This window comes from Thalassophryne amazonica, chromosome 5 (assembly GCF_902500255.1).
Source record: "Thalassophryne amazonica chromosome 5, fThaAma1.1, whole genome shotgun sequence".
In the NCBI taxonomy this organism is placed as follows: domain Eukaryota; kingdom Metazoa; phylum Chordata; class Actinopteri; order Batrachoidiformes; family Batrachoididae; genus Thalassophryne; species Thalassophryne amazonica.
In genome coordinates, this window is record NC_047107.1 from 54,345,006 (window position 1) to 54,371,979 (window position 26,974).

The 26,974-nt window shown below is 44.5% G+C and overlaps 1 long non-coding RNA gene across 1 annotated transcript; it reads left to right on the forward strand.

Annotated features, from left to right (window-relative positions):
* Window positions 1–1,582: 1,582 nt before the first annotated feature.
* LOC117509791 lies at window positions 1,583–22,905 on the forward strand. Its single transcript, XR_004560522.1, has 3 exons — window positions 1,583–1,594; window positions 12,197–12,199; window positions 22,763–22,905. It is a non-coding gene; the product is annotated as an uncharacterized LOC117509791 (long non-coding RNA).
* Window positions 22,906–26,974: the final 4,069 nt, after the last annotated feature.

Below are 26,974 nucleotides of genomic sequence, written 5' to 3' on the forward strand. Positions count from 1 at the left end.
AACCATCTGAATTTCTCGAATGGTGTCCATTTTGATGTCCCTCACAGTTTCTGAAAAAATTTTGATCAAGCAAAGGTGGCACACAAGAAACAACTCATGATGGATAAAAACAAAGAGCTCTCTCAAGATCTTTGCAACTTTATTATTACAAAACACACAGATTGCATTGGTTATAGAAGGATTTCTAAACTTCTGGATGTTCCAGTGAGCATTGTTGGGGCCATAATCGGAAAGTGGAAAGAATATAATTTCACCAAAATCCTGCCACAAAAGAGTGCTCCTCTCAAGATTTCTGACAGAGGAGTGAAAAGAATTATCAGAAGAGGTGTCCAAGAGCCAAGAACCGCTTCAGAAAGACATGCCATTAGCAACTACAATTGTTTGAAAAGAAAACCGTAAGCAACATATTCAACTGCTGTGGTCTGTAGGCACACTCACCATGTAAGACTCCATTGTTAAAGAAAAAAACATGTTGAAGCTTGTTTAAAGTTTGCTGCACAAGTTTTAGACAAGCCTGTGAAATACTGGGAAAATATAGTCTGGTGCTGGGCCCCAGCAGCAGGCCCAGACCCACAAGTTAGTGTTAGGGGACAGGGTTGGGGGGGGTTGGGGTTAGGTTCTAGTTGGGGTTGGGTTAGGATTAGGGGAAAGGGTTGGGGCTAGGTGAAGTTAGGGTTAGGGGAAAGGGTTATGGTTAGTTTTAAGTTGGGGTTAAGGTTAAGGTTAGGGTTAGGGTTGAGGTTAGCATCAGGGTTAAGGTTAGGTTAGGGTTAGGTTTAGGTTGTGGTTAGGGTTAGTTTAGGGTTAAGGTTAGGGTTAGGGTTGAGGTTAAGGTTATGGTTAGGGTTAGGTTGTGGTTAGGGTTAGTTTAGGGTTAGCGGAAAGGGTTAGGGTTAGGGTTATGGTTGAGGTTAAGGTTAGGGTTATGGTTGAGGTTAAGGTTAAGTTATGGTTAGGGTTAGGGGAAATGGTTAAGGTTAGGGTTAGGTTTGGTGTTAGGGGTTTAAGGGGTGGCAATTTAGGGTTTGGTTGAAGGTGGTTCGAGTCTGAGCCTTGTGACCGGGAATCAGCGACAGAGCTCAGTGCGCAGGCCATCACTGCCCCAGTCCAGGAACAGTCTATCTCTCATTCAGGCCCCTCGGCCAGATTGTGTTTAATTTAGTGATCCATTCTCTTTCTGTCCTTTTTCTGGTTGCCGTGTTCCATCTGGGATTACACTGCAGTATTGTGGCTTGGACTGCCTGCCATCCATGTCTCAGGAAATGATCCACCAGGGGAGTATTTGTTGCCTTGTGTTTTAAAATATTATGTCTGTGTTGAGTGAATCTTGTCAGTAAATTGTTTTTAGTTTCTCCCACATATTGAATGCCACATTTGGTGCATGTAATCAGATATACGCAGTTGTGGCAATGTGGGCTTCCCCCTGTCATCGTTTTGTAAACATTATTGTTGAATCTGTTTTGTACCCAGGTCCGTTGTTTAAAAAATTGCCCGTGTCCTCTCTTGGGTGGTAGTTGCATTGGGGGGATTTTGGCTTTAACCAGGTGGTCCTGTAGGTTTCTGTTCTTTCTGAATGCTGCTATAATTCTGTGTTGTGGTAGGATTTCTGTGCCTGTAGTGGCCATTTGGAAATTATTTTTTAATATTCTGACCAACTGGACTGCCGATGGAGAGTACGTTGTTATGAGGGGTAACTTTTCGGACACGTCTATGGGTTTAGTTTGCAGAAATGTTTTGTATGATTTTCTGAGGAACGATCTGGAATAGCCCCTCGTATATAGGACTGAGAATAGTGTTTTGGTAGCTTGTTTAAAGTCATCCCTGTGTGTGCATATTCTATGAAAGCGTAATAGCTGTGATGTGATCAATCCTACAAAGGTGTGCTTGGGATGATGACTTTTTTTGTAAAGCAGTGAATGTGTGTCTGTCTCCTTAAAAAACACTTTGATGTCCAGGTTATTGTTTTCCAAAAAGTTCTTCCCCTTATATGTAGTTGTGTCCAGAAAATTTACCGAGGTCAAGTCCGTGGTGGATTTAAGAGTAATGGATTTATTGTGATTATTCAGACAGGACAAGAACTGGTTGAATTCCTCTTTGGAGTAAGTCCAGACTCCCCAATTGTCATCTAAGTATCTGTAGTAATGAAGTGTTTTTTTTGGACAAGTAGCCAAGGCAGAGGTCTCCCATTCGGCCATAAAGATATTTGCGTAGGCCGGTGCAAATTTTTTACCCATGGCTGTGCCCTTGATTTGAAGGAATAAATCGCCATTGAATTCGAAATCGTTCCTGGTCAAATTTATTTCTAGTAGTTGTAGGAGTTCTTTGTCCGGTCTGTTTTTGTTTGGGTATTTTTGAAATATTTTTTGAATGGCCTGTATGCCTTCTTTGATGTCGATATTTGTGTATAGGCTGTCAATATCCATGGTGAATAGTGTCGCGGCTCGTCTTTTTGGTCTTCTCAGGATGTCGTCTTTTAGATAACACAAACTAATTGCAAGTGATATGCTAGAAAAAGGACACAACACTTTAGAATAATTCAGCCTTAAGCAAGATAAAATGCACAGAGTTTTTAAGTTTATTTAAGCCTTCGACACAGAGCTTAGACAAACTGAGTCCTCTAGAGAGACTGAATATGACAACCGCGCTCGTCTATTTATTGGAGACCCGCGGGCATCGCTCCTCCTTCAACTTTTTTATTTATTTCATTCCTAAGACATGGTTTTCTATTGGAAGCGTCCTCTAGTGAACCCTAAGCAGGTGTTAGGCCATTATTTCAATGTGACAAACGCTCCCATTAAAACATGAAGGATTTACAACTGATTTTTTTAAAAGACCTTCAGCCACAGGTGCAGCTGGCCTGAGGCCCCCCCCGCACGTGGCCTCAGTCACACGTGCAGCTGGCCTGAGGCCCCTGCACGTGGCCTGCGGGAAAGCACCTAAGAGGCCTTGGAAAGCCCCTGACAGACTGAATGACTAATAGAGCCCTTTTTTTTGGGTTGAACACCTGCTAGTTCAACCAGAGGACATACAGTTCGGATCAGGACACTTGATAGTTCATCACAGTTCAAATATGGACCTAAAAATTATTCTACAGTCCCTCCTCTGGGACTCGAAAGAGTCCCATTACTTCAACTATACTCTTGGGTTGTTTACTGACAAGACATCTTCATTTGTGCATTGCAATAATAAAAAAGAAAAACACATCACTCGACTTACTGATAACTCTGGTGCGGATATGAATATCAGTGATACTTCACACGGTAAATATATTGCAGTGCAGGTGAACCTACATACTAAGGCACAAGGTGAGCAATTAGCTGGATTATATCAACGCAAGGTGACATTCAAACATTGAGTTTTGGTGTAATTCAAGGCACTTAAAATGGCCACATAAAACAAGTTACATCAACCTCTTAATCATGGCAAAGTAAAGGCTTCACATTGACATCAGTGCAACCAATCATCTTCTGGCATCTATTGTCTCACTCAACCAGAGGCTCCAACCCATTATACTTGGTTCTACATATTATTTTGTCAAAGAGTCACACATTTATTATTTAAATGCATCAAATAACCCCTACGTTACCACTATTTAGTCAACCAATCAAGAAACTATTCTAAGGTTAGCGCAGCTATGTCTAGTTAAATGATAAACACAATAAATGGTTTCCCTTCATGTCCGTCCTTAAGTCATTTGCCTTAGTCAATCATATAATGGTTTTCATTATAGGCCATTTCTCAACATTCTCCACTTTGTTTTTCTTCTTTTTCAGCTTGTTTTCTAATGCCCTTTTTGGCCAGACGCCAAATTTAGGCGATGCATGTCTCTTGAGGCATGCTATAATTTAAGAAAAAGGGGTCCCTATGGTGCATCTTTACTACTAAATCTACAAACATGCCGTGTAAGGGTCCCCTTTTTATAACTTTGCAATGTGATATCTATGTGTATGCATTTAGCTTTATCTGTGTTACGCAGATGATGGTAAGGACAGACATTTACCCAACCTTCGTTACTAACATATATCCTTCTTTGTTTTTATTTACACTCAGATTTCTGAAACCAGTCCGCAATTCAAACTCAAGAACCAAGATCATAGTCCGTGTTCAGTGCCATTACGTCAGTCCGCGCTCCTCAGCATTTACTCAGCATCTGAAGTTTTGGGAGAAGTTGGGGAACATGGGGAGGTTGGCCTTTCAGGGGTAGTGGGGGAAGGATCAGGAATTCTGGCTTTCAGACAGTCGTGCAGTTCTCTGATGGATCTTTCCAGCTCCTTGTGCTGCTTGGCCAGGTTGTACAGGGCCCCCAGAGAATTCTTGCCCACATTCAGGGTGGTGGTGGCCAGTCCTAGCTGCTCCCTTTCCATATGCTCCATCATGCTGGCTAGCATGTCCATACTAGACTGAAGACCACACAGTTGAGTATGGAGGCCCTCCTGAGCACAAGAGATGTTGGCATTGTCACGGTGTATCCTGAACAGGTATGCAGCTGTCTGTGCAACATTCGGTGGCTTTGATCATAATACAAACTCCTTGTTCATCAGCCATCATCATCTCGATAGCTAATCTATTTTGCATTGTCATTAGCGAGGTGGCGTGCAGTTGTTCGGTTAAGGCTCCTACTGCTGCCAATGTCCAGTTCAGGTATCTTTGCTGATTATACCACAAGTAATTAATCCACTGCACCTCCTGGAACCTAGAACAGATTTTTGGAGTAACCCCGAACAACGCCAATGCCCATCCCCATTTATCCGCGTCTTCATCTGCTGTAACTCTGCTACTGTCTATGGCTTCTAATTGTCGGGGTATCCCTTCTGGTATCCCGTTTCTTACTGTGATGTTGTAGTCTGTTTTAAACGTCATTATTCCTCTTTTCTTACGAAGTTTCTGTGGCATGGGTTGTATTGAATTTGGCATTTCAATTACTGTTATAGCTCCTGTGAGCATCACAGGAGCACAAAGGCCTTTCCAATTAGGGGACAGCGATGACAGGAGTTTCCTTCTTTGTCCACATATCCAAAAGATGTCAGCTAAAGGTACCGTTCCCTTAGCTAAATTTGGAGTAGATACCCATGAAGCATGGGTGAGATTCAGTCCAATTACAGACCCCCCTGTGGCCGGTACTATTTGTTCACACTGTATGCCTGCTGCTGGCAGGGTGTGACAGACGGTAATGTTCCATGCTGTTTTGGCCGGTTTGTATTCTTGCTGCTTTTGCATACACTGTATGTGGTGTTTTGGCTGGGTCGTCCCTACCTGCCAATCGCTTATGTATTGTGCTACTAAGCCTTTAGCTATACAGAATGGGTGTATCATCCCTTTCTCTATTTTAATCATAGGTGGAACGGTTCCTTCTGTACTTAGGGGCACTGGACAAAGTTTACTGTCGGCAGCATATTTTTCATCACCTACTGCCATTTTCATAACACATTGTGTATAGCATTCTGCTTGGTCTGAGTTATGTTGGGGACTCCTATAACAGTTGTTGATATCAGGTAGGGGTTTAGCCTGAGGTATCACACCTTTCCGGTGACAGGCTATGCAAGGCTTTTCACTGATCTGCCTAGCCGAAAATTTCAACCATTGGTAAAATAAATTGGTCTTCAACCCTTGTGTGTGGGCTAGGTCTGTACTGGGATCCCATCTCCTTAAGTGACTGCTTGTTTCTAGGCTTCTAATTGTCCTCTTTTTCCTTGGTTTGATTTTTACCCATTTTGTGGCTTCATGTACTGTAACAGTTACGTCTTGCTTGGTTTCCCTGCATCCTCTTTTATCACAAATTACCTCTATGTTGAGTGTTCCCTCCTCTTCACATTTGATGCTAATGGCTTCGCCTAATATGTAATCCCCCAGCTTTCCCTGTATTCCTATGTTCTTGTAGGCTTTTGATTTAATGTATACCAAATTATATGTTTTTCCTGTGTTTAGAATGCCTTGTTTAGCTGCTATTGCGGCCATGGCCACGGCACAGTCCGTTGTATGTTTTGGATGTCTATTTTCTCCCATACTGACCACCAGTAGTATTGTCAATTCCTTGAATAATTCCTTAATCATTGCTCTGATGACTGTTGAGATGTGCTACTAGATGTGCTACTAAGTGAGCCGTCACTAGATGAGCTGTCACTAGGGATGTGTGGTGTATCTGTGCTTTGTCTGGGTTGTACTTCCTGCGGTTCTTCTGTCGGTAAATCTACTGAGTTGCTGTCCGAGTCTGATGTCTCCTGTGGCCTGTCTATCTGTCGGTCTGTATTTCTGTCTGTCTGTTGGCCTGCGTCTCCAGTTGTCTCTGAGTCTGCATCTGAGTCTGTCGCTGCTCTATCTGGCAGGGATCCACTACTCTCTGAAGCTGTGCGTCGTCTTTGTTCAATCAGTCTCTGTGAGCGCCTTGGCCAGTGTTCGCCTGGCTGCAGGGAGGCGTGGCCTTCCCTCTGTGCTTCTTCTGGCTGCAGGGAGGCGTGGCCGTCCCTCGGTGCTGCTGTAGGGTCTCTGGCTTCTCCTGCTTCCCCCCTTGGCCCGGCGGCTCTGCCAAGACGAGCTTGCCGAGGCCGCAGGGGCGCTGGGCCACCAACCCTACAGCAGTGGTTTAAATGAAACCAAGTGTCCTTACCGTCTACTTTGACTGCTGTACGTGAGGCAAGAATAACTTTAAAAGGACCTTCTCGGCGGGGCCTGTCCCACTTCTTTTTGAACACCTTGACGTAAACCAGATCACCAGGCTGGATGCTCTGATTTTCGAGTGGAATCTCTGCTTCTCTGTCTTCTGTAGCACCTTTGACCTGCAAAAAGATAGTTTTGTGTATTTGGGTTAACTGTCTCAGATAATTATGCCATTCGTCTTGTAGCTGCTCCAGCGATGGTCCTTCGTAGGGTCCTCTCAGGTATGGAATAGGCATCGGCCGACCTGTAAGAGCTTCAAATGGTGTCAAATGGGTTAGTCGGTTAGTTTGTGAGCGCATTGACAATAAAGCAAGCGGCAACGCATCCAGCCAGGTTAGTTTGCCATTGCTGTCTGCTATGATTTTTGCTAGTTTGTTCTTTAAAATGCCATTAGCCCGTTCCACCGCCCCATTTGATTGGGGGTGATAAACACACCCAAACTTCTGTTTGATACCCAATTGTTTGAATGTTTCTTGTGTAACCTTGGCTACAAAAGCCCTACCGTTGTCAGATGAGATAGTATCTGGAATGCCAAATCTTGGAAAGACGTCTCGGCACAAGAATTTGGCTACCGTTTTATGGTCTTGATTTGCAGAGGCTACTGCCTCAATCCATCGGCTGAATCTGCATATCACTACCAAAACATATCTCATTCGTTTAACTCGATTTTCAGCTCCCATGTCTATGAAATCCATCATAAGATGTCTGAATGGCCCATCAGGGACCGGAATGTGGGCTAAAGGGGCTGTGAATGATTTCCGGACATTGTACTGTGCACATACCTCACACTCATTCAACAAACGGTCCACTGTTGCTGCCATATATGGTGACCACCAGACAGCTTTTAGTTTGTTCATAATTTGGACTCGCGAACAATGATCGGGTCCGTGGGCCCAAATGATTGCATGTCGTAATAAATTGGTGGGTAACACAAAATGTCCATGACTACTGCGCCACAGCTTGTCCGCTGGCCCCTGACTGCGTGTCTCAATAGCGCCTCGTTTAACCCACATTCGTTTTTCTTCTCCACTGGCCCTACTTTGAGCCACTATCAGTGCGTCAAGTGAAACCAGTGGGGCACAATCTTGGATGGTTAGCAGGGGAAACATATTTTCTCCTTGTGCTCCTTTGCGCGCTGCGTCATCTGCTAGGTTGTTACCTTGAGCTATGATGTTATTATTCTTTTGATGAGCTGCACATTTAATGATGGCTACCTCAGACGGTAATTGGAGAGCTTGTAACAGTTGGGAAATCGCTTCTCCATGAGTGACAGGGGTGCCATCTGCTCTCAGGAATCCCCTTTGTTTCCAAATGTTTGCATGTACATGACATACGCCATAAGCGTAGGCTGAGTCTGTGTAGATATTAACACGTTGATCTTTAGCTATCTGGCAAGCCATAGTTAAGGCTTTGATTTCTGCCAGTTGGGCTGAACAAGGCTGATCAATTCCTTGGGACTCCAGTAATTCAAAGGTCTCGCCATCCGTGTTTAGTTTAACAATCCCCATACCCGCATGCAATCCCGCGGCATCCCGAAAGCATGAGCCATCCACGAACAGGGTTAGATCTGCATCTATGGCGTGATTATACAAATGTTCTCTGGCTCTCAAAAATTTCTCTGTCTCTGCCACACAGTTATGTGGAGTACCATCTAACGGTGTGGTCAATTTGGTGGCGGGATTCACCGTGTGACAACGTTGTATTGTTATTTCTGGAGCGGACAACACAACTTCATATCCAGTGCGTCTAGCTTGTGTTAAGACAAAACGTTGACTGGTTAGCAGGGCATGTAACTGATGCGACGTGTACAACGTTACTGCATGTCCCATGATTATGGATGATGCTTTTTGAAATGCAAAGGCAGCTGCTGCTAGACCCTGATAGCATGGTGGCAATCCTGTTTCAATGTTGTCAAGCTTTGTACTATAATAGGCCAATGGTTGTTTTCCTTCATTTGTTTCCTGCATTAGTACAGCACAAGCATAACCAGCTTTTTCAGTAACATACAAATGGAAAGGTTTCCCATAATCTGGGTTACCTAACGCGGGAGCAGATTGCATGTCTGTTTTTAGGGCCTCAAAAGCTCCCGTTGCCTGATCTGTCCAGACGAGGAGAGCTGCATTGCTTGTTTGCCCCACTGCTCTAATCATGGCACGCAAAGGTGCAGTTTTTATAGCATAATCACAAATCCACGGCCGACTGTACCCTGCCATCCCAAGGAATGAAAGCATCTGTCCCACTGTTTGGGGTTTGGGAGCCTTGACTATAGCCTCCACTTGGCTTGGGGCTATACATCGCGTGGTCCCACACAACTGTCTTCCCAAGTATTCTACTTGTTGTTTGCAGAACTGCAATTTGTCCTTACTTACTTTATGACCTCCATCTGCCAATGCATGCAATACAATTAATGAATCTTTTTCACACTGTTCTTGAGTCTCTGATGCAATAAGGAGATCATCCATATATTGCACCAATGTACTGGGTATATCAAGGTGTTGTAAATCTTCAGCCAGGACTTTGTTAAAGATGGCTGGGGACAGGTTCAGTCCCTGAGGTAGCCGTGTATACGTTAGCTGTTGTCCCAGAAATGTGAATGCAAACAAATGTTGTGAGTCTGGGTGCACAGGCACACTGAAATAGGCTGAACACAGATCGATTACTGTGTACCATTTTGCTCCAGCAGGGATGCTTGATAGTGCTTGATAATATGCGGATCAGGTACTATAGGTGCATCCATTTCTATTATTGCATTGATAGGACGCAGATCATGTACCAGCCGATACTCTTTGGTATTGTTTTTAGGGATAGGGTAGATAGGAGTATTGCATGGGCTTGCAGTTTTTATTAAAACTCCAGCTGCCATTAGTCCCTTAATTACTGGTTTTATGCCTTCAATAGCCTGAGGTTTTAATGGATACTGCCTTTGGTGAGGCAGTTTTGCGCCCGGTTTTACTTTTATTTTTACTGGTAAGGCTGTTTTTACTAGTCCTACATCCGTTTTGCTTTTGGACCACACCACTGGTGGTATTTGCTCTAACAATTTCTCTTGTTGGGCCGATAACACCATCTGTCCCTCTGGTCTAGGATTGAGCTCCACTTTTTGAGCTATAGCCTCATCATTTACTTTTAAATTAATTCGTACAAACTGCTGGTCTTTTGACAGATGTACTTGTGGACTTTCCATGTTTTGCCATTCTTCAACTTCTGAGGCTGTCTTTACCATTGGACCTAGGTCATGGGATTCGTACTTTTCAGAGACTAAAAGGGTCACATGAGGCGTGGCATTCGGCACTTGATACCATTGTTGTTCAGCTGAAGTTAACTTGACAGAAGCTGCGGCCCCTTGGGGGCCTAAATAAATTTCTGTGGTGGTTATGTGAAACAGCCGTTGATTCATCAATGCATCCCAGCAGCATGCATAGTCAGTTTGTTCTTGTTTGGCATCGAACATCAGGGTGACATGTAAAGGTAAACTAGGTGTACATACTGCTTCATAGTGTTGTTCTGCCCAGGGCTTCCATTTTTCCCATTCCAGTTGAAGATTTGAATTTTCTGGTTGTAACTTCAGCCAGTATACCATGGGTTGCACAGGTCGGACCTTGTTTTCCATGTCCATAAGCACCATAATGTTGGCGAGTGCTTCGTCAGGAAAGTGTATTTGCAGTCCTTGATGGGTACACACTATCTGGGTTTGTAGCTTACATAAAATGTCTCTTCCCAGAAAATTCACAGGTGTATTTTGTGAGTATAACAGGGGTGCTTCAATTGTTTTTCCTGCAATCGTTACAGGAAGTGGGCGTGTAAAAGGTATTATTTGAGTCTTCCCAGAGAAGCCGATGGTCTTAATTACAGACCCAGAGAGGGGGAGATGAGCGCCCATTTTCCCTATGCAAGAGTATGTTGCCCCTGTATCCACCATGAAAGGGAAATCTCTGTTTTGTATATTAACAGTGACGGTTGGCTCTTCCTTAGGTATCATTGAAATAGCCAATGCCACCGTTTCCCCCTCTGTCTTCTCTAGGCCTCCCTATTGCCAATAGGCAGAGGGTCCAACCCAAGGTCGGGCCGGACAATTTCTCATTCGATGTCCAGGTTGTCCACAGCTCCAACACTCATTAGAGGGTTGATCCCTTATTGGGGGTGTTGGTCCCATAGGCGGTCCCGCTTGACTGTTCCTGGGAGCTGAGTTTTGGAATCTGCTTCCAAATGAAGGTTGGCGAGATCCTCTTCGCCACCCTCCTCTTTGACCTTGAAAGTTCCGTGACTCTCCTCTCCACCCATGACTGTAGGTGGGTCCATTTCCGTGTGTGCCAGTGCTATGGTAGTGATAGTGATGCTCCACTGGTGCCGAGACTTCTCCTGTAGGAGTGCTCCCTGCTGCTCCTTGGGGGCTCTGTGTGGCTGTTACCACAGGTGCCTGTATGGTGGCAGCAGTGTTTGTCGTAGGGCCTGTGCTTGCCGACTCAGAAGGAACAGGGGTCATCATTGGTGCCTGGGTCTTTGTTTTTTCTTTCTTGACTTTGGTTAGCTCTCCCAACTGCATCTGCACCAATTTTTTCGTCAGGGATTTTGCTGCATCTTCTTCTTTTTGTTTTTCTTTCTTGTAGATTTCAAGATGGTGACAAATATGCTCAGAGTATAAAGCCCAATTCATTTTTGATAGTCCCACGACTCCATCTAGGGCTTTCTGAACCTCATCTAGTAGAGCCTTTTTTACAGTTATTTTAAACAGGATTTCAGTTGCTGGAGAATGGTTCCATGCATTTCCTGTTTCCTCCGCCCATCTTTTCTGGAATCGGTGCAGGAACTTCTTTGGGCACTCTTCAGGTGTCCACTCCTCATCATCCAATTTAGAGGGATCCAAGACCTCAGGGTACTTTCTTCTCAGTCCTTCCCACATGGAGTTTCTATAGCGATTAAAGGGGACTTCATCATGTTGATTTGTGCCCATCATCTGTGTTAGTCCAACCTTTCCTGCTAATTCTTCAGTGTAATGTTTTCCCATGACATGCATTAGCAAGGCTTTTATGTCACCTAAAGACAAGGTTACCCCTGCAGTGCCTTCTTCTAAGGCAGTTATCCATCTCCCAGCTCCTTGGGTGATGTCTGGCAGCCTGTTGGCCAGCCCCACCATGTCTGTCCAGCTCCATGGGGTATACACATGATGACCATTTCTAACCACCAATGGGCATATGAGGTCTTCGTCCTCCTCTTCTTCTGTGGGGGCTCCATACTGTCTTCCAGATCGAGTGCGACTGACTGGTTCCAGGCAGTCCATCCAGTCGGTTATATTCTGTTCTAAAGCCGCTATGTCTTTGGCTACACATTGTTGTCTTTGCCTGAGTCGGGCCTCTTTTGCACTCTCAATGATGATCTCACCAGAAATCTTTCGGGTGGGTGGCTCTATAATGTGATTCCCTTGATTGGGCGTCGATTGTTGTAATATTCTTCTTTCCTCGGCGTCCCTATGTCTTTGTGTTCTTTCCTTCGCTAGCCGAAGTTGCTCAGCTAGTTCTTCATTATCTCTTCTGGCCAGATCCAGTGTGTCACAGAAGCTCTTGTGCCACTCTTCGGAGCCTCTATAGCCTGTGAAGGTCCAGTCGGCTGACTTATGGTGGGAGGGGACGGTTTTCAGTGGACCTCGATGTGCAGGCGGAGCCTTCAGGTCTCTCTCTTTATCCTCGTCTGCCTCCGTGTCACTGTTATTTGTGGCCCCCCCCTGCTGGTCGTGGTGAGCGACCACTTACTTTCGGACTTGGAGACCTTGTATGATCCATTTGACAGACTGAGGACCTGTCTCCTTGTGGCTCTCGAGCTTTTAGTGTCAGTGTGAATTTGCCCTCCACATCCATGCCTTGGTCCTCTTCACGAGTTCCTAATACAAATTGTCCAGCTGTCTTTCCCATATCATGACGTTTATATGGGGGTGGCTCTGCTTCCCAGCTCGGTGCACTGGCTTTAGTCTCTTTGGATCTTTCCTCCGTCATTTTTTCTCTTTTCTGCTGTAGCCTCTGTGCTTCCTGCTTGAACAAGGCCAAAACTTCTTTTTCTTCAGTGCGTTTTTTGTTGTTATTTATGTTCTTCTGCTGATCTTTAATTTCTTTTTTCTGTATTTCTACCGCAACTGCTTCACACATCACCGGATCAAATGATCCCTCCAAAGGCCATTGCCTGCCCCCATGTGACCTTTTGTGCCACTTTCTCATACATTGGTTGGCCTTAGTGCGTTTTCCTGAATATTTTCTTAGTACTAAGTCTAGCGGGGTACTTTCCCGACCTTGACCTTGAGAGTTACCCATGTAACCCTGACAAACGCTATGTGAGGTGTTTCTATGGTGTTCTGGTAGTCCCTCAGGGGCTGTCCTGATCCAGACCAATAACTTGCTGGCTGTAACACCTGTTTTGTATTTTAAACCCTTAAAAGGATTGAATTTCCAACTGTTATGCCCGTCTTCTTTTTCTTTAACTAAATACGAAAATTTACCTGTTTCCCACCGAACCTTCCTTGGGACCACAGTCAAAGTCAACCTAGGAAACAGTTCTTCACCTGGATCGGTTGGCAGTGTTATTAAATGATTTAATGGTATGCTAATTTCTTTATTAGGATCAGCACAAAGCAGCTCCAACCACGGGGTTAAACCCTGATGCCACAGACGTCTTATCAGCAGCTCCCAATTAATTAGAGGGAATTGTTCTTTCTTTTGCTTCAGATTGATTACCTTAGTAATCTGCCATAATTTCTGATTGATCTCTTGTTCGTCCTGCCAATGTTCTGCTCCTACCCTGTCAAAATAGGTCCTTTCCAGCCAAAAATGTGTCCTGATTCCCTGGGTTTCGATGTCTCCGTCAGTCAAGTAATGTTCTGGGAGTATTATTTCATCATCACTTAAGTCTCCCATCAAAGACTGTCCCAAGCATTGATCAGTCTGTCAGCTTTTTCACTATAATCTAAGCTTTAACTCTTTTGATTTATAACCAACTTTATTTATTTAATCCTCTTACAACCCTAACACTTCCTAATGTCTTTGCTCCCGACTTTCTATTTTCCTTCTAATTTTTTAACTTTCTGCTTCTCGTCTTTTTCTGCTATGTTTGTTTATTAGTTTTCTCTCTTTGAAATAATATCTACCTTCTCTGTATTTACATAGCACTCTTCTCCTGTCTTTTTCTTCACTGTCTCTGTTTCACACTTTCCTCTCTGCCTGTCATGCACCTCCCAAGTCCTCCTGTTGGGTCTAAATACCTCCCCCTCGTACTCTTTCACATTAATCTTGTATGTCAGCCAGCTTGCAAGCCCTCACAGCTTTGCTTGCACCTCCCCGCTTACTCTCCACTCTCCCACACACAATTTTCAAAAGCTTTATACACAAAAATTATTAAAAACAACTTTCTATATATCTCTATCTAGACTTCTGCCACTTTTCACTCCGCGGCTTTAAACAACCTTTTTATTCACTTAACACCAATGTGTTCTGTTTAAGCATGTATCTCTTCTTCACGTTAGACAGCTTCTCCGGCGCTGTCAGCAACTTCATATATTACTTTTTTACAAGCCCTCTTTGAGCGTACAATATTTCATTTACTTCTACGCCTTACCGCGCCTCGCGTGCGTATCCTGTGCTTAATATATTATTTTTCACCAGCTCCTTTCTGAGCATACAATATTTCATTTACTTCTACGCCTTACCGTGCCTCGCGTGCGTATCCTGTGCTTACTATATTATTTTCACAAGCTCCTTTCTGAGCATACAATATTTCATTTATTTCTACGCCCTACCGCGCCTCGCGTGCGTATCCTGTGCCTTTCTGCACTTTCTTCTACCTTTTTTTTTTTTTTCCACTTACTGAGCTCCTCGTGAGCTTAATGTGCCTTTGCACTGAAAATACTCTCTTTTTCTTTTCTTATAAAAAACTCATATTACTGTGTACTTAATTACTTATTCTTCTCCCACGCCCCACAAGCGTGTATCTGGTGCCTTACTGCACTATTTTCTGCTTCATTAATTCTCATGTATTCTGCACTAACTCTTCATTCATTTTATTTTATTTTTTTTTATAGTTTTTCTCTTTTCTTAAAAAATGACGTCCTTTATTGAGCTCTTTTACTTACTGTCAGCTGTGCTACTTTGCACTTTCTCTTTAAATCTCTTTATCACGTACGGTATTTCTACTGCGCCCCCTCAGGCGCTTATCTTGTGCTTCCTCTGCACGTATTCTCTGTTAAACTCTTTTTCTCACTTATTTCACTTCAGTCTCTGTTAAACTCTTTAAATAACCTTGTATTACCTTGTATCTATTTGTCAGTATACTCCCCTAAATTAACCCCTACAGCGCATGCTATCAGCCGGCACGTTAGTAACGAATTTCAACACCAATTATTCTCCAAGCATTCCCCAAAAAACATCCAGGTTAGTTCTCCACGCACTCTTTTTCCGCACCAGAGTTCATGAACATTCCTGACCTTTCACTCACACAGACATTCTTTTTCCCGGGAACACACACACCTTCTGAGCATTTTATCTACAAGGCCTGATAATTTTCAATCTTATCTTTTTTTTAGTCTCTTATCAATTTTCTTAGTCCAGGTTCTTTTGGGTAAGAGGCAATTAAAAATATCACCTGTCAACTTGGGCGGAAATCCCGACTCACTCCTCCAGATCGTGCAGAAGTTATAAAAGGTTTCTGCTTACCTTTTAGTCGTGATCACTGTTATTTACGGTCTGGAGGGATGAGCTGGACTGCCCCAGGCTGCCGGAATGCCCCTGGACCCTCCTGAAGCTGGCTCGCCAAGTTCTGTCGCGGCTCGTCTTTTTGGTCTTCTCAGGATGTCGTCTTTTAGATAACACAAACTAATTGCAAGTGATATGCTAGAAAAAGGACACAACACTTTAGAATAATTCAGCCTTAAGCAAGATAAAATGCACAGAGTTTTTAAGTTTATTTAAGCCTTCGACACAGAGCTTAGACAAACTGAGTCCTCTAGAGAGACTGAATATGACAACCGCGCTCGTCTATTTATTGGAGACCCGCGGGCATCGCTCCTCCTTCAACTTTTTTATTTATTTCATTCCTAAGACATGGTTTTCTATTGGAAGCGTCCTCTAGTGAACCCTAAGCAGGTGTTAGGCCATTATTTCAATGTGACAAACGCTCCCATTAAAACATGAAGGATTTACAACTGATTTTTTTAAAAGACCTTCAGCCACAGGTGCAGCTGGCCTGAGGCCCCCCCCGCACGTGGCCTCAGTCACACGTGCAGCTGGCCTGAGGCCCCTGCACGTGGCCTGCGGGAAAGCACCTAAGAGGCCTTGGAAAGCCCCTGACAGACTGAATGACTAATAGAGCCCTTTTTTTTGGGTTGAACACCTGCTAGTTCAACCAGAGGACATACAGTTCGGATCATCACAGTTCAAATATGGACCTAAAAATTCTTCTACAATAGGATGGCATCTGTGGGTATTCTGAGTTTTTTTTACCTTTTCCACAAAGTCATATGTGTCCTTAATGTAACTTGAATGTAAAATTGACAGCAGATTCAAATAAAAATCTATGAAGGCTGCTGTGTGGTAAGTCTCACCACTGCAATCTGAGACAATCGGTCTCCCTGGTGGAATTTCATGGGGTTTGCTCCACTTGTCTGGGTCCTTGTGTATTTTTGGTAGCATGTAAAATAGTCTGGCTCTGGGTTCAGAGTTTCCCAGCAGAAATGCTTTTTGTTTGGCATTTATAAATTGTTTTCTGTGTAGGTTGTGGATGATTTCATCCACCAGGGGGATTGTATCTTGGTAGATGGGTTTTGTTAATTTTTGATAATATGTGGCATCCTGTAGTTGCCTGTACCCTTCCCACAGATATTGTTCTCTGTCCATAATCACCACTGCACTCCCCTTGTCGGCAGGTTTAATAATGATGTTTTTGTTATTTTTTTAGTTCAGTCAGGGCTGCTGTCTCCTCCCTACTCAGGTTTGGTTTTAGCCGGCAAACCCTGAAGTCCCTGTCAAAATATGTAGTGTCTTTGTTGATCAGGTGCAGGATCTCCCGTGGCAGTGTACCGTCAGGGGGAGTCCAGGTTGATTTGGGGGTGAATGGTGGTTGTGTAGCATTGTCTCTGTGCTGAAAATAGGTTGCCAATTTAAGTTTTCTGTGGTAGGATTGCAAGTCTGCTCTGCCCTGTTCTATGATGTGTTTGCTGCCTCCCTTGGTTGGTATAAATGTTAACCCTTTGTTGAGTAGAGCAAACTGTGGAGACGTAAGGTTAAATTTTTTTGCCAAATTGATAACATTCTTAGACCCCTCCTGTCTAATTCGGCTTATGGGGATTCTTAGTTTACCATCTCAGACCAGTGTTCCAGCATGTGTCGGGCTGTGGTTTGTGTCCAGTGGATGTTGTCTTCTGTTGTTTGGAATTTTGTGGCTGGTAGTTCTGGTATGTCTGTGTAATTTTGTGTGATGTAAGTATTGAGTTGTTGTAAGTTGTGTTGTTATTTAATGGGAATGGCCCTGGAATAATTGATTTGTGGTATCCAGATTGTGGCTTGTGGGAATTTGAGTTTGGCTGCTCTTATCATCCCCTGTAGTTGTTTGATTGCTGTTTGTTTTATGTTCTGTGACCTGTTGTTTAAGCCAAAGGATAAGATTACAGTCTCCACTGTTACAGAGTTGTAAATGTTTGCCTTGTTTAAGATGGCTTCTGCATGTCTGAATGTGGCCCCTGGGTAGCTGTCCACCTGTAGGTCTGGTATTTCATAAGGCGGAAGCCTTGCTACATTGGAGTCCCCTATCACTAGCCACTTCTTGCTCACACTGAGTTCCCAATCCTGCATTTTGTTTTCTGTGTTGGGATGTCTTGTAGGCCTGTGGATGGGTATGGGTGGTGGCAGTGGATTAAAAGAGACTATTCTGAACGAGCCTGGCGGATCACGGACCGAGGCAGAACAAGCCGAAGATGATAAGCTGAATGCTGATGCATACTGCGCATTGGCGCCATTACGGGACAACGTGAGTTTGGGACTGATATTCAGAGACACTAAAAACAAGGGACGTGAGAGTGTGCAAGTGTTGAGAGAGCATTACATTGGCAAAGGTAGGCCACGAATTGTCTCCATGTACATAACGCTGACCTCGCTGAAGAAAGCGGACACAGAGACTGTAACTGAGTACATTATCTGGGCAGAGCAGATCATTACGGCACTCAAAGGTGCAGGCGAGGCATGACGGCTATGATTATGAGAGGACTTCCAGAGAAGTACAAGCCGTTTACGCTGATGGTAACGCATGGTTCAGCGGACATGAAACTGGTGGAGTTCAAGGCTAAGCTGCGAAACTTTGAGGCGTCGGAGGATGCAGAGCCAGTAGCTGAGGAAGCGGGAGAAAGTGTGCTGAAAGCCCGCGCAGCACTGAAGAAAAAGAACGGCGGCTCTTCGACAGACATGGCGTGTTGGCAATGCAGAGAAAAGGGACATCGAAAGGACGAATGCACAAAGAAAGTTTGGTGCAGTTCCTGCAAGAGCACAAGCCACATGGACAAAGCGTGCAGAAAGCGTGTGCACAAGGCTCTAGGTGCGCTCGCGCTCAAGATGACAGCGGTGGCAGCAGCGGCGGTCGTGCGGCGAGTCGTGGAGGACGGATCAGCGAGCGGGGACCTGCAGGAGACGACTTCACATTCCGGGCAGAGACTGAGGACACCTGCAAGCCAGCGCAGCAGTGGCAGATCGAGAGGAAAGGACATCCCCGTCATCCCACATTCTCAATGACAGAAGCTGGTTCAAAACCTTCGACAGCTCATTCAAACCAGAGCGGCACAGCATGGAGCTGGCCGACGGGAAGCGGACATTCGGGTTGGCGCAAGGCAGAGGAGATGCACAGGTGTGTCTCATTGACAGCGACGGACACAGATATACAGTGACTCTTAAGAATGCCCTGTACATCCCTTCATTCCCTCAAGAACTCTTCTCTGTGAAGTGTGCCACTGTAAATGGTGCCAAGGTACTCTTCGAGGAAGGTAATGACATTCTTATGGTGCCTAATGGCACAAGATTTAACATTCAAGTGTGTAACAGAATGTACTACTTGCAAACAGAGTGTGATGAAAATGATGTGTGCAATGTTAGCCATGATATTCGAACTTGGCACGAGATTATGGGTCATTGCAACTACGATGATATACTGAAACTGCAGGATGTGACAGTAGACATGCACCTTAAAGGTGCAAAATGTAAGCCTGACAAAGAATGTCGTGTGCATAGAGGGGAAGTTTACTCAGACGAGAAATAGAAATGCAACTGACAAGGTGAAGACACCACTAGAGCAGTTTTCACTTACTTTATTAAAGCAAAGAGTGATGCCGTACAGGCTACTGAAAAGTTTCTGGCTGATGTAGCACCTTATGGCACTGTGAAGTGCATCCGGCCAGACAACGGGACCGAGTTTACTAACAGAGAGTTTCAGACATTACTGAGAAAGAACAAAATCAGACACGAGACGTCCTGTCCTTACTCGCCGCACCAGAACGAGATAGCTGAGAGGGAAGGACGCACTCTCTTTGAGATGGCTAGGTGTAAGCTTATTGGCAGCAACTTACCTAAAAGCCTATGGCATTATGCCGTTCAGGAAGCAGCCTACACCAGGAACCGATGCTTTAACAAGCACATTGGCACAACTCCGTACACAGCACTGACAGGGAAGAAGTGTGATCTAGCCAAACTGTGCACAAATTCGGGTCAGAGTGTTACGCGTACCAAAAAGACAAGGGTAAACTAGATCCCAGGTGTGAGAAGGGACTCTTCATAGGGCACGACAAGGGCAGTCCCGCCTTTCTAGTTTACTACCCCAGCAAGGGAAAAGTGCAGAAGCACAGATTGGTTAAGTTTATCACAAAGACCACATACAAGAGCGGGACTCAGACTCAGGAGCTAGGATTTGACCCCATTTAAAATAGTGAGAAAACAGACACATCACAGCTCAGTGCTACTAGCTCAGATGTACAGACTGACAGTCCACAATCCCCAGGAGATGATGGCGAGGAGCACCACAGGGTGACGCCACAGGCCCCAAGCAGTGGGAGATACCCCACTAGAGAGCGTAAGCCCCAGAGTTATCTTAGTGATTATACTCAGGAAGATAGTGGTTATGATGACAGTACGCTTACTAGTGTAGACTACTGCTACCGAACAGTGTGTGGTGTGCCACTGACCTTTAAGCAGGCTATGGCATCACCACAGTCAGGTAAATGGAAGAGGGCAATGGACGAGGAGATGCAGTCACTAGAGGAAAACCAGACCTTTACCCTGACCAAATTGCCAGAGGGCAGAAAGACAGTGGGAGGTAGGTGGGTATACTCTATTAAGGAGGGTAGTGATGGACGTGAACAGTACAAGGCCAGATTTGTGGCGAAGGGATATAGCCAGAGAGTGGGGATAGATTATGGTGAGACATTCTCCCCCACAGCCAATCTGACTAGTGTACGTGTAGTCATGCAGAAGGCAGCCCAAGAGAACTTGGTGCTACACCAAATGGACGTGAAGACGGTATATCTGCATGCGCCCATAGACCGAGACATTTACATGGATCAACCTGAGGGTTACGAAAAAGTGGGAGAAAACTTAGTGTGTAAACTAGAGAAGTCTATTTATGCTCTGAAGCAGTCAGGTCGAAATTGGAATGAGATGCTACACAAATGTTTGATAAATGACAACTTCACACAGAACCCAGCGGACCATTGTGTCTACATGAAGGAGTTTAAGCAGGCAGAGAAGGTGATAATAGTCATTTGGGTGGATGATGTTATCATCGCGGCGAACAACATGAGAAGTCTAGAGCAAGTAAAGGCAATGCTTTCCACCAGGTTTAAGATGAAGGACCTAGGCAGGTTGAAGCATTTTCTAGGCATAGACTTCAGTCAATCTGATGATTGTGTAACAATGTCACAACAGAGATATGCTGGAAAGATTCTCAACCGTTTTGATATGCAGGAGTGCACTCTGATGATGCACCTAAGATGACTGATGTTAGGAAATACAGAGAAGCTGTAGGTAGTCTCATCTACTTATCTACTTGTACGAGACCTGACCTATGTTTTGTGGTAGGCAAGCTATCACAACATTTTGCAAACCCCACAGACGAAAATTGGATTACAGTGAAACATGTACTGCGTTATCTAAGAGGTACCACAGACAAGCAGCTGACTTTTAGGAAGAGCAGAGATGGTTTAGGCCTCCGGGCATATAGTGACGCAGATTGGGGGGCAGACACCAGCGACAGACAGAGCATGTCTGGTTACTGTGTGAGCATGAGCGAAGACAGCTCACTGGTATCTTGGAGATGTAAAAGAGCAACCCACAGTAGCATTATCCACATGTGAAGCCGAATACCTGGCTTTAGCTCTGACAGTACAGGAGTGTATCTATTTGGAGCAATTAGTGAAGGGTATCGATTCCTATGAATATGTGAAAACAGTTGTTCATGAGGATAACCAGGGCACTATTGCACTTGTTAGGAATCCTGTGTGCAGACAAAGGTGCAAACACGTTGACATCAAGTATCATTTCATTAGGTCAACCATTAAAGAAGGGAAGATGACACTTGTTTAATGTCCAACAGATGAGATGATTGCAGATGCTATGACCAAGCCTGTCTCAAAGGTTAAATTGATGAGATTTTCAGGAGTCATGCTTGGTGTAAGTGTCTGATGTAGTGTATATATGTTAAGTACATAGGTACGAGGTCTCTTAGATAATAAACCGACCCTTTTATTTTTTTTTTTTAACTATATGGATTTGAATGACATGCGATTACACCAATCATGCTTGAACCCTCGTGCGCATGCGTGAGTTTTTTCACGCGTGTCGGTGACGTCATTTCCCTGTGGGCAGGCCTTGAGTGAGATGTGGTCCCGCCCTCTCGGCTGAATTCCTTTGTTTCACACGCTGCTCGAGACGGCGCGCGTTGCTTTATCAAAAATTTTTCTGGACCTGTGAGGAATATCCGAGTGGACACTATTCGAGAAATTAAGCTGGTTTTCTGTGAAAAGTTTAACGGCTGATGAGAGATTATGGGGTGTTTCTGTCGGTGTAAGGACTTCCCACGGAGCGGGACGTCCTGCAGCGCTTCCAGGCGCTGTCGTTGGCCTGTTTCGAGCTGAAAACATCCTAATTTAAGGCTTAATTCACCCAGGACATCGTGAGAGAACAGAGAAGATTCAGAAGAGGCCGGCATGAGGAATTTATGCGGACATTCCACTGTTTGACATTTTTTTAATGAAAGACGTACGCGCAAATTCGCCGAGTCGTTTCCGTGACGACTTGGCAAATCTGTGTGCGCCGCGACAGGAAAAACACCTCCGTGTTGAAAACCATTTGTAGAATTCAGGTGGCTTTTAATGGCTTTCAACAAGTGAGTAACTGAGAAATTGTTTAACAGCTTGGGCATGTTCCAACTTGCCCGTTAAGATTTCCAACGGAGGTGTTTTTCCTGCCGCGACCCCCCGCGGTCGGGTCCAGCCCGACATGCGACTCTGCCCGCACGTTCTTTCATTACAAAATGACCGTTAACAATGGAATGTCCGAATAAACTCCTCATGCCGACTTCTTCTGAAAGTTCTCTGTTCTCTGACGACTTACTGCGTCAACAGAGCCTGAAATGTGGAAGTTTTCAACTTGAAACGGCGAGACGCTGCCGCCTCGAAGCGCAGATCGCCGTCAGGCGCCGTGGACCGTCCTTAAAGCGACACTACCAGACCAAAATCTCTCATCAGCCGTTAAAATTTTTACCGAAAACCAGCTGAATTTATTGAATGGTGTACACTCAGTTGTGCCTTACAGTTTTGAAAAAATTTTTATCAAACAAAGCAAGTCTCTGAGCCATTCCTAAACAATGAAAAAAAATCGACGAGCGGGTGGACGACTCCTCACTCAAAGACTGCCCACAGGCGAATGACGTAACCGACCGGCGTGAAAAAACTCTCGCATGCCCACGAGGGTTCAAGCATGTCTGATGTAATCACACGTGATTCAAATCCATATGGTTTTTGAAAAAATAATAAGGTCGGATACTTTTCTAATAGACCTCGTATGTACTATAAATGCTTTGACATCTGTCATTTATTTTTGAGTCTTTTTGATTGTTAAAAGCTGTACAGTATACAAGTCATTCATAAGTGGGAGTGTTGACATATGTGTATGCTTGACTGAATGTATTCTGTACACGGTTTTCCTGTTCCTCTCCACAAGAGGGTGCTATTGGGTTTTTTTTATAAGGCAAAAGTTACTGGTGACGTCACACCTCATATAAAAATGAGTGTTAGTCCTTTTGAAATTCTCTCTCGGTTCTCTCTCTCAACATGACGGCTCATGAAGAGCAGTGAGGTATTGTTTGTCTAAATAAATATGCCAGAAAGGCTGAAGAAATACACTCAACAAAAATATAAACGCAACACTTTTGGTTTTGCTCCCATTTTGTATGAGATGAACTCAAAGATCTAAAACTTTTTCCACATACACAATATCACCATTTCCCTCAAATATTGTTCACAAACCAGTCTAAATCTGTGATAGTGAGCACTTCTCCTTTGCTGAGATAATCCATCCCACCTCACAGGTGTGCCATATCAAGATGCTGATTTAACACCATGATTAGTGCACAGGTGTGCCTTAGACTGTCCACAATAAAAGGCCACTCTGAAAGGTGCAGTTTTGTTTTATTGGGGGGGGATACCAGTCAGTATCTGGTGTGACCACCATTTGCCTCATGCAGTGCAACACATCTCCTTCGCATAGAGTTGATCAGGTTGTCAATTGTGGCCTGTGGAATGTTGGTCCACTCCTCTTCAATGGCTGTGCGAAGTTGCTGGATATTGGCAGGAACTGGTACACGCCGGTCCAGAGCATCCCAAACATGCTCGATGGGTGACATGTCCGGTGAGTATGCCGGCCATGCAAGAACTGGGACATTTTCAGCTTCCAAGAATTGTGTACAGATCCTTGCAACATGGGGCCGTGCATTATCCTGCTGCAACATGAGGTGATGTTCTTGGATGTATGGCACAACAATGGGCCTCAGGATCTCGTCACAGTATCTCTGTGCATTCAAAATGCCATCAATAAAATGCACCTGTGTTCTTTGTCCATAACAGACGCCTGCCCATACCATAACCCCACCGCCACCATGGGCCACTCGATCCACAACATTGACATCAGAAAACCGCTCACCCACACGACGCCACACACACTGTCTGCCATCTGCCCTGAACAGTGTGAACCGGGATTCATCTGTGAAGAGAACACCTCTCCAACGTGCCAAACGCCAGCGAATGTGAGCATTTGCCCACTCAAGTCAGTTACGACGACGAAGTGGAGTCAGGTCGAGACCCCGATGAGGACGACGAGCATGCAGATGATCTTCCCTGAGACGGTTTCTGACAGTTTGTGCAGAAATTCTTTGGTTATGCAAACCGATTGTTTCAGCAGCTGTCCGAGTGGCTGGTCTCAGACGATCTTGGAGGTGAACATGCTGGATGTGGAGGTCCTGGGCTGGTGTGGTTACACGTGGTCTGCGGTTATGAGGCTGGTTGGATGTACTGCCAAATTCTCTGAAACGCCTTTGGAGACGGCTTATGGTAGAGAAATGAACATTCAATACATGAGCAACAGCTCTGGTTGACAGTCCTGCTGTCAGCATGCCAATTGCACGCTCCCTCAAATCTTGAGACATCTGTGGCATTGTGCTGTGTGATAAAACTGCACCTTTCAGAGTGGCCTTTTATTATGGGCAGTCTAAGGCACACCTGTGCACTAATCATGGTGTCTAATCAGCATCTTGATATGGCACACCTGTGAGGTGGGATGGATTATCTCAGCAAAGGAGAAGTGCTCACTATCACAGATTTAGACTGGTTTGTGAACAATATTTGAGGGAAATGGTGATATTGTGTATGTGGAAAAAGTTTTAGATCTTTGAGTTAATCTCATACAAAATGGGAGCAAAACCAAAAGTGTTGCGTTTGCATTTTTGTTGAGTGTATTTCGTCTCATCTACCTTTCTATGTTGCTAACTGTTGTCCTGCTGCTGTGTTAGTACTACACCTGCTAACACCCACGTTGTCTACTGACTAGATGTGTGTGCTGGTTTTACTGGTCTAAAACTGAGCTGTGATCAGGTGCAGTGCTGGTGCATGGGTAAACTCTAAAAAATGAACCACTGTCTCAAGGAGAAAAAGTGATGTAACAATTTGCTTAGATTTTTAAAGTAATTTCAACTTAACTGAAGTCATTCCAACTTAACTAGAAATGTCTTGTGGCATTAACTCAGTTGAAAGTTGAAATTTTTTTAGCGTGTATTATCTGGCAGCGGAACACAGTGGCATCTTAGACTAGCTAAAACCTGATGACAGGTCCAACCAGATGTTTTGCTCTTTAAAGGATACAATATTGACAGTCTTGCATGGCGGATTCACGGTTATTCTCAGAGTGAAGGCAGTCAGGCCCTACCAGAATCCATCCAGCAATCCATTTTCTTTCATCCAGTATAGGATCACTGGAGTTTGGAGCATATCCCAGCAGTCACTGAGTGAGGGATGGGGTACACCCTGGAGAAGCCATCAGCCTATTGCAGGGCCACATTCACACTCTCACTCATACCTACGGTGAATTTAAAGTCATCAGTCTACCAAAGTTTCATTTCTTTGTAAGGGGGAGGAAGTCAGACCCAGAGGGAACTCGTGCAAAAACAGGAAGAACGTGCAAAGTCCACAGAGAAAGGACCAGAAGTGAACCCAGGACTGCTACCAGAATGATTCTTGAAATTAGAACCATCTCTTGAAATACTGACATCAACCAACATACAATAACCAAAGAGTTGGAAAAGTTTTTTTTTTTCCCCACTGTGCACCTCAGAGTTCACTACTCATTTCCCTCAGGGCTTGGACATCCTCTAATAGTCACTCACTCACTCACTCATCTTCAACCGCTTAGTCCAATTAAGGGTCGTGGGGGTGGAACCTATCCCAGCAGTCATAGAGCGTGAGGCAGGGTACACCCCAGACAGGACGCCAGTCTGTCAGAAGGCCACATATAGACAAACAAACACATTCACACCCGTACGCACACCTACGGACAATTTAAAAGTTTCCAATCCACCTAACTTGCATGTCTTCGGATGTGTGAGGAAGCCAGAGCACCAGGAGGAAACCCACACAATCACAGGGAGAACATGCAAACTCCACACAGAAAGGCCACAGGTGGGAAGCCACCGTGCTGCCCCTCTAATAGTCAACCATAAAAAATATAAGTGTGACCGGAGGACCTTTGTGGCCAGGACAGCGGTGGGATCAAACCCTGGACTGCTCAAACTAAAGACCAGAACTCTGCCAGGTCAGCCAAAGGGGAATTCCACGTTAGCCAAGCTAGCGGGAACATCTTTTCAATCCGGACTTCACCTTGCTACATAAGCTAGGTGCCCCCTTGTACCATGAAAGTCATTAATGCCACGAAGAATTTCCAAATCTTAAAAGCACTAGAAATAGATGGTTTCACATCAGCCTTTTGTCAATGTGTAGTAGGTGTTTCAGGATGTTTTTGTGTGTGTGTGTCTGTGTGTGTTTTGTTTTTTTGTTGTTTTTTTATGTTTATTTCGAATATCAAGGCACAAAAAATAAACAACAACAATAATAATATAAAATATAAAGAAAACTATAATCAATGGATATTCAAAAAGGAGTGAGAAGAAGTAAAACTTATTTACTCCCACCCCTTGCTGTAAGTAAATAACATAATTAACTATCCGCTGTGGTGACCCCAAACAAAAACGGGAGCAGCCGAATGGACAACAACATTATTCGCCCTATTGACGTATCCCACAATCCCTCGCGCGCCAGAGAGTCGCTGCAGTCAAACAACATAGAGAATCCACACGATGACAATTGTAAATGAACATTATACTACAAAAATGTAATTTTTTATGCTTTTTGTCACGTTAATAAGAGACTGCTGCATGATACCTTGAAAACCTGCTAAAACAATTATAACAAATAATCTGTGTCTGCTACGTTTAATCTGCGTGGAATTTAATAAATGCAAACCGAATTTCAGGCATATTATACAAGGTCTATTAGACAATAAACCGACCCTTTTATTTTTTTTTTAACTATATGGATTTGAATGACGTGCGATTCCACCAATCATGCTTGAACCCTCGTGCGCATGCGTGAGTTTTTTCACGAGTGTCGGTGATGTCATTTCCCTGTAGGTAGGCCTTGAGTGAGATGTGGTCCCGCCCTCTCGGCTGAATTCCTTTGTTTCACACGCTGCTCGAGACGGCGCGCGTTGCT